Raw genomic sequence first — 11,148 nt, 5'->3', positions numbered from 1 at the left:
CTATTTAACAAACCTTTTTAAAAGATCGTGGTGGAAAGCATGGAGTTAGTCACTTGAAAGTCTTCAAAGATTGCTCTGTCTAATCACAGTTACCAGACCTTTCTGAGCAAGATTTTGAACATACTGGTATAGACATGTTCTTCGCCAAAATACAGTCTGAATCCAGTTCACCACACACATTTTACTTGTTTTATACAGTGTGGTGTCAATGCAAAGGATGAAGAATTCTGCAGTCACTCTGGATGCAGTAATCCCATGGCTGACTTCACCAGTAATTTTCCACAAGTGAAGTTTCAAGTCCTCAGATCTAGATTCATTCAGCCATAATTTCAGCAATTCATGCTGAGTTTCACTGGTGCAAGTGAAAGGTGATTCTAGTTCCAGTTAAGCCCCACTTCTATGAGGAGAGGTGAGCAAACACACTAGAATCCATTGAACTGGATACTTCTCTGACAAACTGTTTCTTCCAATGCAGTAATTAGCAGGAGCTAATTCAACATAAGTTTCTACTTTGCTTTTATAATATTTTTTTTAGAAGCATAGGCATTCAAAGAGAAATCTTATGCAACCATGAAATCTATAATTTATCAGTTTTAAGTACAAAAAATCTAAGTGAACAGTCATTTCCAGAGACTGACAACTGTCCAGAACTCATATTCAGATGACAAGAGCAACTCACTTCTTTATTCTGAGGTGAAGACTTAGGTTAGTGTTCTGCCGCTATGATACGCAGATGAGCTCAGCAAAGGTCTTTAAGAAATCAGACCTTCTTAGACCTAATTTTAACCACCAGTGAGCAGTCTGACTCATCATTCCTTCTCACCAGTCAATGAGCCTGTGAGCTCAGCCATTTTGCCTCACCCAGTAAGTTACTTCAAATTAGCACTGTCAAGAATACAAATAACATTTGATTTCACCCATTGCTGTTCCACCTGCTCCAATGGCTTCGGAGACTGAGCATCCCCCTAGAACAGTAGAGAGAAATTTATCCACTTGTTTGAGTCTGAACAGCTGCACACCATCCTACTAGCACGATGCTTGCTGCTCTCACGTTCCAACCACTGCATCTTCCTCATTATTTGGCAGCTTGAAAAAAATACCTAACAAACCAGTACATGCCAATCTATGGCTGTCTATTCATCCCCAGCTTTTGCTTAGCCGTCCCCATGCATGTCAGCAACATGAAAAAGTAAAACAAAGCAGATTATAGGAATAATGAAAGATTACACCAAGAGATATCTGCCCAGAATAGAGTGATTAATTCAAATTAGCATAGGGACTTTGGTGGGCTGCAGGGGCACAATAATTAATGTGAAAAATAACTTCATGCCAGAATAACAAAGGAGACTTAGTTCCATATATTACTGCAGTTTGGGGGGGGGAGGGTGACTGCACTATTTCCATGGAGGCCTAGGCTAAGGGTCCATCCTTAGTATCCAATTTTTAACCCCAAATCTTAACCCCAACGCTTTTCTCTTCCCAGAGGGCCTACTGCTGTGCTGAACCCCAGTGCCTCCCCATCCCTGCAGACACAAGGCTCCCCCCCCTCCAGCAGCTTGCTAGGCTCAGTCACGCCTTTTGCAAGGAATGCAAAACAGCCACAAAGATAGTGCAAACAAACAGGGTCTGCCACAGACTTGTTTTGGAAGAGCTTATTCCTGTGTGGGAAGTGCTGCAGTGTGATAAAGAACTTTTCTATCTGCGTAAGCATAACACATTGGGATGGTGCCAGCAGTGCCAAAGAGGGAGAAATTCACATCCTTAGCTAATCTGGGTATGAAAATTTTGTGCAGGCCAAAATTTGATTTTATTAACGTTGCTCATTACTTACAGAGCATGCCTGTGCATAACGCTGAAATGGAACGAACAATATCCTACTTTCTTCGTTTGAACTGATATAAACGACTGAAATAGTCTTCGTGCGTGCGCTCAGAAGGAACCTGCAAGTGGTTGTATAGAACCATGACCAGAGGCAGCTCAGTACTTGGGCAGTAAACAAACACACCTTGAAAATGTCTACCTGCCCTCTACGTGGAAGGACTCTGATGTGAAGTGCCATATGGAATTCTTTGTTTGTACCATGCAATTTTAATGACTGGGGCGATGGCCTGATGAAATCCTAGAAATTTATGTTAATCATGATCAATCAGTAAATACAGGCATTCAAATACGATGTTATCCTCTGTGGCAGAAGATAGTACCTTTTATTTGCCTTAGCATAGTGGAGTCAGTGAACTGATAAATAAGTCATACTAGGTAGCACTGAGACTACTGTCAATGTTATGTGCCAAAAGGAACAACCCACTACATTTGCCAGGAAGGCAGACAAAAACACATTGCATAATATGGTTCAGAAACTAAAATTTACTTTTCCTCTGAAGTAATCAGCAAGTGCAGGAAACACATAAACAGAGGGAAAGGGATATGTCCTGTTTCTGCATTTCAGGTGGTCGGTCACACTCTGGATTGAGATGTGAGCCCCTGTGACCGTGACCAGGCAGTGACACCACATGTTACACCACGGCTGGCAGGATTTCACAAAACCACAGCTCTTCCATGAGGGTGAATTAGCTGCTCTTTTCATCTTTCTGTCCGTCCTAAAACATGCTGCCTGCATCCAAATGGAAACATCAGGACACAAGGCAGCTGGGCTGTCAGGGATCCTGTTAGCCCAGCTCTGTCAAGGTGAACATGTGAAAGACTTAAGTTTTCTGTAGACCAGTTAGAGGAGGAAAATGATATTCTGTCCATACTGTGCTGCTGCCACTGGGGACTCAGTAAGCTCTCAGCAACACCCACTGGTATTTGAATATAAAACATACATAAACTTTTTCTGCCTGCCATGAGGATGCAGCCTTGGGGTACCAATGGAAGGGGCTGCTGCTATGACAAGATGTGAGAAAAAGTAATGGCTTCGTGTGTTCTGTGGAAGGAACAGTCACTGTTGTTTCACACTTCAATGGCTTCTCCACCTGCAGGGCATGCTGTGTGATCCAGGCACCTATCCTGGTAGGATCTCTCTGCCTGAACTAAAAACTCAGCAAGCCCACAGCATTAACTCAGCTTTTCATCTTTCTGCACTCGAGATGTCTTCAGTTCTGTAACCAATAGCTGCTGGTGTCCTTTTGGGGAAAATGTTAAAACGTGGGGCCTTGTCTGCTCCATTAGGACATTAAAGAGCCAATGACATTTTCGTTACAACCTGGAGTTCACCACAGTCTTCCTGGCTTCTCCCAGAGATCCTGCTTCAAATTTTGATAATATTTTCTATGAGAAGTCACTGAAGTCAAAGTTTTGCATAGTTTTTTTTAAGGTGTGTGCATAGACAGAAGCACAGTGGTACGTGAGCTCTTCTAGAAAAGATAAGAATTCTACTAAAATAAGAACTGAGAGAAGAACATCAAATGGAAATACACAGGTAAGTGGTATCCTGACAGCATGCTCAGCAGATCTCTCTCAGATAAACCTAGTCAATACTAGGATGAGCTAAGAGAGTACATGGAGAAAGCAATAGGCATTTGCAGAATGGATGGGCAATTAGCAGCAGATAATTGAATCCTTGTGGTTAAGAAGTGCCACTGAATTCAATGGGAGATGCGCATACATCTGAAGCCAACATATGGTTTTGACAGACAACAGATAAAGCGGTGGGGGTACAGCACCATTCCAAGCAACAGAAGCAACATTACCTTACAATCAAAATTGAAATGACAAAGCGAGGCTCAAAGATTTTCGACGTGGACAAACTTTTCCCAAAGTAACGAAAAGTTTGCATGGAAATATGTGACTCACCCTGTTGGTGCTGCTTCATAAATAGGTAAAAGCTGTTCCCTCGGGTCTGAGCTGGGAAAAAGCAAATCACTGCGTTTTTCACCAGATGTCTCATTGGGGCAGGTAAGTGGGTCTGATGTAATTTTTCCTTCATCATCTAACACTTCTCTTGGATAATATATATACATCATTAAAGAGACTGGGTTCAAATCCAGTCTCCTTTGGATCACCTCACTTCACTCCCATATGAGGAGAAAGCAAGCTGTTCCTACATCACAACATTCCCAATTGTTCAAGAATTTTGACATCCTCTAGACCAACAAGTGAAGCATGTCAAGGATTTTAGACAGCTTAACATTCTCCCGTCGGGAAATGAAAGAATTCACACAGAAAGACTTATTCTAAACCTGACCCAAGTGGTTACTGGAACACAGACCTCAGGCAAACACTGGCAGATAGAAGTAAATATTTCCTTGCAGTGATATTCAAACCCCATCAGTGCTATAGGTCGACTTCTGCTGCCTTGAGAGCAACTCTTACTGCTTGTAAGCAAAACCCAGATAAAGTCTCAATGGCATCTTGAGGCAATAATTATCCATCAAGCAGTAATGAACCTGTACAGTGAAGCAACACAATCAACACAGAGCTGTTAGCAGCTCTTCATTGGTTTATAGGAAAACGTTCTATTTGGTGGGCATGCATTTGTGCCTGTAAGATGGGAGCAGCACATAAATTCAAAAACAAGGCTTCCTGGACTTTCTTCAAGATGTACATCTCAATTTTCCTAATACGCATGTGAAAAATCACAAATTGCAGAGGAGCTGTACAGAACTTACAAGACTTTCTCCTAATTAAATATTTATTATTTGTATTAAGCATTTGAAATATAAGGTTAATTTATGCAGCTGCAGAATATTGCTTTCCTGTTAATTTTGTCAATCTACAAGGGTATTTCTTGATATTTCCCAACATTTCTCTAGTGTTTCCATCCATCTTTGTAGGCCTCTGTTGATTACAGCTGTAAAACACAAACTGGTTCACTATTCTCCCAAAGACAGTGTTGGGACTAAATCTATAATCTGAAAGAGTTAAAAGCAAGAACTTCAGAGACACCACATGTACCAATGTCTGTACTGCATGATACTTCACAAGCATTTTCTCCAAATTAGAAATGATTAATTTAGTCAAACCTTGGATTTTGAATCTTTAATCACTGATAGGTGGATATGTCCCTGACACAAAATGAGATTGTTTTATTGACATCGATGTAGTGAATCCAGTGAGTACTTAGGTACAATGAAAAAGCAAAAGGCTACCTCTGATCTTTGGTTGTGCTTCAGCCATTTTGGTTTAAATAACTGCCTTACAGAGCTAAAACAAACAAACACACCAGAAACCAGACAAAGAAACAAACAAAAAACAGACAAACAAAGAAGGGAGTCTAGAACTAGGCTTGTTTGTGCAACTATCCCTATAATCTTACAACTAAATACTTTGAGGTGATTTATTGCCGTCCCAAAGGTGAGACATACATATGATCATACTTTTGTTTACAGAAGATTCCTCTAAAATCTCTAGATATCATTCTTTTACTGACATTGTTCTCTGAAATTGAAGGTGTTATATTTTATCGTAGAATCAGATCATATCCCGAGTTGGAAGGGACTCATACAGATCATTGAGTACAATTCCACACAGGGCCACCCAAAAATGAGACCAAGTCTCTGGAGAGAAGCTGACCATTAAGTCTGTAAGCTGTACGATTTTGCTCTTTGAGGAGTCTAACAACACTACAAACACTTTTTAGCTCGATAAATATTTATGGAAGACTCAATTAAATAGTCAGTGAGGAACATGACCACTTGAAGGTGTTTTATATGTCTCCCTAACTTCTGCTTAGTCTTTGTCTTTTCCTAAGAAGTCTTTTCTGTGAGCTTTTTTTCTCAACACCTAATTCGACACATTTTAGAAAAAAAATCACTGATTTTGCTCCTTGCAGCTGACAAGGAGGAAGTTTCTGCCAACCATTATGTTTTGGACAATTGGAAAAAGCCAGTGCAAGTGTACTGGCTCCAACAATGCTACCCAATCTTTAGGGAGCAGTGATCTTTATGAAGAGCAGGAACACACAGCACCTTCCCCACCCAAAAGCATTAATAGATGAGAACACAGAAACAATGCAGTCTGTAAGCATTCTAGCTATATACTGACTAAGAAGGTAGCCCATGAATATGAAAACCCAGCGCAGAGTGCCATGCAGCTCTCTGGCAGCAATGTCACCAAGAGCTGTGCCCTTCCTGTACAGAGCACACATATATAAATATTTTCTTTCAACCCATCAGAATTTGTGCTTGTGCACTGAGAATTCATCAGCCAGCTATAAAGCGTAACAATAGCTGGTCAAGGACAGAGCGCACAATGCCTTTTCACACGGGGCAAAGGCAATCAAGAGATTTCACACATATTTGTGCTGCCTGAGAAACATCCTTAATGTGCGGGGACACAGACAAGGGTAAGAGCAAGAAAGATAAATTATCTTGCTCCTAGCTACAGTCAGCCTGTGGATAGAAGCAGATTGACACAGTTGAGTACAAGCACCACGAGCCAGAGACTGTAAATACCTGTTAGAGCACAAGCTGGGCTGAGTGAGGAAAAATGCCTTTCTCCTCCTTCCTAAACCTTCCACTCATCTTCATCTATCTCTCCCGGTAGCTTTATCATCCTTCTCTGTGAGCAAAAAGGGGATGGAAAGGGTAAGTGGCATTTCTACCCCTCGACCCTGGATAGTTAAGGATGAGGCATTTAAATTTGTAAGATAGATTTGAGAGCCATCAGCCCCCAGAGACAAGCTCTTAGATAAACAGCTCTAAGAACTCCTCTGGAATTACAGCAGAAGAAACTCATACAAAGCCTCCCAGTAATCCCATTTTTTGCACATTTGTAAAAATGGATTGAAGAGGCTGAGAGATATTCAGTCATCCCTGACACCAGGTAGCTTAAGTGGCTATTGCTGCAGACTTTGGCTAATTACATTACCAGCTACAGATCTAACAGATGATTTAGACCCACAAGAAATACATAAGAAAATGTTGTATATTCTTTGAAATATTCCTACCTGCTTGCTTCCTAAATCCGCATGGATTCTACATATGTTGTAAGACTGCTTCTGCTTCTTTAGGGCTGTGACTTTTTAGATAATTGAAAGAATATAAGGGTCAACCCTTAGGTTTTGTTCTATTGAGATTATGTTGTTGTAGCATAAACCTCAACACTGTCAGGTCAGTAGAAATTTTGGGTCTGATATGGTATGTAGCCCACTGTGCTGCTTTCAGAGGATGGTCCCCGAAAATGTCATCTATTTTCATAGGGCACCAATTGCTTTAGTACTGCTGTGTGGGAAGCCAGAGACAGCAAAAGGGCACTACCAAGCTGTACTCCATCATACACAAAGATACAGCTTTCCTTATCTTTAAACTACAGAGTGGGACACCCTTTTATTCCCTGCAAGAGAGTTTCCCTTCACGGAAACTAGGTCAGGGTTAAAAATGTTGAGTATAAACTTTGTCCTGCCATTTGCTCATCTGGGGTATGGAAACCTGGGATTTTTTCCACTGATTTCTGTGTGACTAAAGGTTAACATAATGAGGGCCTGCACCTGGGAACATCCCAGAGAATCACTCGTGGAGCCTCAGGTCTGTGAGCACTCAAGATCCATAACTTACTATAAATGTGTGCAATGTGCAGAAAGATGGGAATCTTGCTGTAAGAGATGCTGGTCACTTTGTCTTCTGACATTCCTGCACTGGAAGAGATACAAAAGGGCTTTTTCTGTTGGGAAGCTGATGTCCTGAAATCCTGTCAGTGTCCGAGAACACCATAGTGATCATCTGGACACACAACCATATGGCAGGTCGTACATGCCAGGTGATTGTCCCAGGAGAACAGTTTCCACCTCCATATATCACTGCTAATCACTCTCCTCCGGATTGTGAAAGTCAGGATAAACAGGACCCCATCAGGCTCACCGAGAAGTCAAGAAAAGAACCAGATTATTCTGTATAAAGAAAATTTAGTACAATCCTGAGATAGAAAACATCGATATAATACTATAAATGTATTTTCAAATGCAGCTGTAATGCTCTCTGACTATCCTTGTTTTGTTTCTCTTGAACTTTTGCATTTTTCCCCACTTTCTTATTTCATGTAAAAAGATTCCACCACAAAACAGGAAAAAAAAAACCCTCTTCATCAGTGCAAAGGAAACACTTTCCATTTAACATGGAAACACAGCTCCTTTTAAAAGCATGAAATGCCGATCAAAAGGGAAACATCATTTTTTCTCAATATCAAATATTAGTGATCACTGTAAGCATCATTGTAAATACCACACAAGCACCCAGGGAGCCCATTTAACTCAGAATCTGTTCACAAAAGCAGCCGTAGTAATAACCATAAATTAGACCACAGTTTACTGAATGCTAGGGCTGCAGAATACTAAACAAGAAACTTGCAAATTCCGACACAGCCGATCATCCTCTAGATAAGCCAGTGAATGAAATCTCCCCTGAAGGGCAGTGTTGAATCGCATTTTTCATTTCTGATCGAAAAGCAGAACGACTCCGTGTTGTCTTAGTTTTATCTCCACGGAGAGCCAAAGACAGCCACCGTCAGCCCGGATGCCAGGTTTGTCACATTTGGGATACCTTGCATTGGGAGCTGGGTAGTATTACAACTTGAAAGTAAAACTTTCTCAAAAGCAAGCTGCACGCTCCGAAAAATTCTTACCAAGAGAGGAAATAAGAGAACCGGTTCCTTAGGTCAGATGGAAAGGCACACTTCTTCACCATTTCACCTCTAGAGAGAAGAAGAACGCCAAAAATCAAAATCAAGCGCAGCAGTTTACGATTAAAACACAATTCAACCAAAACATCGCAAATAACACGTGCTCACTGCAACTGAAAGCAAAGGCACAGAGCAAGTTGCGTTGCAGGCAGCTCTCATTGTCTGCTAGAGCCCCCGTGCTTGTTTAGGTAGGGGATGATGGAGCACCTGAGCATCACCTAAATGCAGGCTAACAGAGCAGACTTGGTGCTGCTGGATGAGCGGAAAGATCTGAGCAGGGAGATTTTCAGGTTTTTGCTGGGCTAAGCTCATCGGAAACAATACCTTGCCTATTAAAAATTAATTCTCTTAAGCGGTGTGTGACACTAAAATGTAAATTTAAAGCTCAGTCTTTTAAGGTGCTGAACCGCATGGCTTTAATCCGCAGAGGCGTTAATGCGTGTGCTTAAACTCCGTGTGTGTGCGGTCTTATTGGTGTAAGCACTTTGCTAAAGGGGCAGATTACAAAGCCTCTTTGAGGATCTAGCCCTCAGCAGCGAAAAGAGACAGTTTAGGCCAAAGGCATGGGAGTGGGCTGGAGCCCACGTGCTATTTGCATTTTGAATGAAAGCGTTTTAATAGTTTAATCACATTTGGAAACCTTTGTAGAGAAACGATCCTCAAGTCATTTTGGGGAGCTAAGTCCTCTTAAATTCTAATTCTTACCCTTCTGCTTATTCACCAAATAGCTTTAAGAAACATCTTGGCACGTCTCAGCTTTTCCATCTCCACAATGCTTACCTCAAAGGGCTATTGTGCATGTCATTAAATAATGCTGGTAAAGCACTCTGAAGATCTACACTGGTATATATATTCTAAGAGAAATGATTATTGTAGCGTTTGTACCATGCAAACTTTGATACAAATCCATGAACTATACCATTGGTTACAATTCTTTAAGCACAATCTCCAGCATAAAGACATTAAGTGTTAGAAATAGTTGACTACTGTAGAACAGAGTTCTGTAAAACCTTTATTCTTATAGCTATATTATATTCAAATGTCAGAATAAATCCAAACCTCTATTTTTATTTTAAGCTCGGCTGATTTATTGATGGCTGTGCTTAATTTTTAAAACATTTCCCCCTTTAGAAATTAGTCTTCTGTCAACCTTTCTAATGTACACAGTCTGGAGTCACAGTGTTCATCTTAAGCAGCTTAGCATTAATGTTTAATTCTGCAGACTTTACCCTAGCTGTGCAGAACAGTTTGATAGTTTATGTGCCTCTGCCATCGGTCGCTAGCACGTATTTCTGTATTCCCAACAATGCTCATAGCGAGTTCCCATTCTTCTCCAGCTGTTTTCCCTATTTTTTTCCCTGTAATTGTTTAATACCCTTATAATTTTTCAATAACAATAATTTTGGAAGCCAGCAATGGAAATGCTGAAGTACAAAGGCTCTCTGGACCGCTCTTTGGAAGCTTTGGAGTCGATGAGGTGGTTGTGAATCAGACTGTGTAAGCTCCTGTGGATATGGCTACCATTTTCTGCTCTGGATCATCCTCTGGCCACCAAGGGCTTTGTGTCTTCAGTGTTACAAGCAGTTCCTTTCCTACAGAGCTATACAAATACAATAAATGTTCTGGTCTTAACAAGCACAAGCAATATCCTATGTTTCCTCATCCTTCCTGTGCAACAGAAATTAATGCAGGGTGCTTTATGCACTGGTTTGAACTCCCCAGGGGATTTAATTTAGATGAAATACACTTTGCTTTTCTTTGTTTTTCATATACACGTATATATTTCTCACAAATTCTTCATTTACCCCAGGTTCTGCTATAGGTCACTCCCAAGAAAAAAATCCTTTATGCTCTTGGAGATTACTAAGTTTTCTTCTCTGAAATATTTGGAGATTGGAGAGGTCCGATCCAACCAACTATACGCTTAGCATTAGGCTGTGCTTATCTTCTATTAAGTCCAATAGGATCAGGCACTCGCTTAATGTTAATTATACACTGATGTGTTTTATGGATTGGTCCTGGATTACTCATTTGATTACAATTAGGCCTGTGATTGCATGCTCACTGAGCAGTGAGCTCCTCTGCTTGTGCAGCAGGAAGCACCAGCCTGCAGCACCCAGGGCTTTCCCTTCCCTCGCTGTGCTGGAGGGTTGAATTCTGCTCTTTCTGCAGGTTCAGCTTCAAAACCTAAAGTGCTATTACTTTGTTTTCCCCATGCCTTGCAACCGTGTTCAGAGGAGGCAGAGGAAACATTAGCAGACATACAAGGAGACCATCCCTACCGCTGTAAAAGCAGAATGTCCAAGGGAGAAACTTCAGCCCCATGAAACACTAACAGGCTTAGAGCTGAGTGTGACTGTGGCAATTTAACAGCTGACCTTGTGGAGTCAAAACCACTAATCAGCTGGAAACAATATTAATTAGAGTGGCACGAGAATGATGCATTTTAAAATCGTTTTGTAGAGGGTAATGATTATGAAGAAATGAACTGTTTAAGAAACTTTATGCAAAGTGCCTCCTGCAGACAAATACATG

At 41.0% G+C, this 11,148-nt stretch overlaps 1 long non-coding RNA gene across 1 annotated transcript; it reads right to left on the bottom strand.

Annotated features, from left to right (window-relative positions):
* LOC110400378 lies at positions 2,831-8,802 on the bottom strand. The gene is made up of 4 exons (XR_002439777.1): positions 8,722-8,802; positions 8,557-8,625; positions 6,393-6,498; positions 2,831-3,245 (listed from the first exon to the last, which is right to left on the bottom strand). It is a non-coding gene; the product is annotated as an uncharacterized LOC110400378 (long non-coding RNA).

This window comes from Numida meleagris, chromosome 5 (assembly GCF_002078875.1).
Source record: "Numida meleagris isolate 19003 breed g44 Domestic line chromosome 5, NumMel1.0, whole genome shotgun sequence".
In the NCBI taxonomy this organism is placed as follows: Eukaryota; Metazoa; Chordata; class Aves; order Galliformes; family Numididae; genus Numida; species Numida meleagris.
The sequence above is the reverse complement of the archived record's forward strand: the minus strand, read 5'-3'. Positions and strand labels throughout refer to the sequence as shown.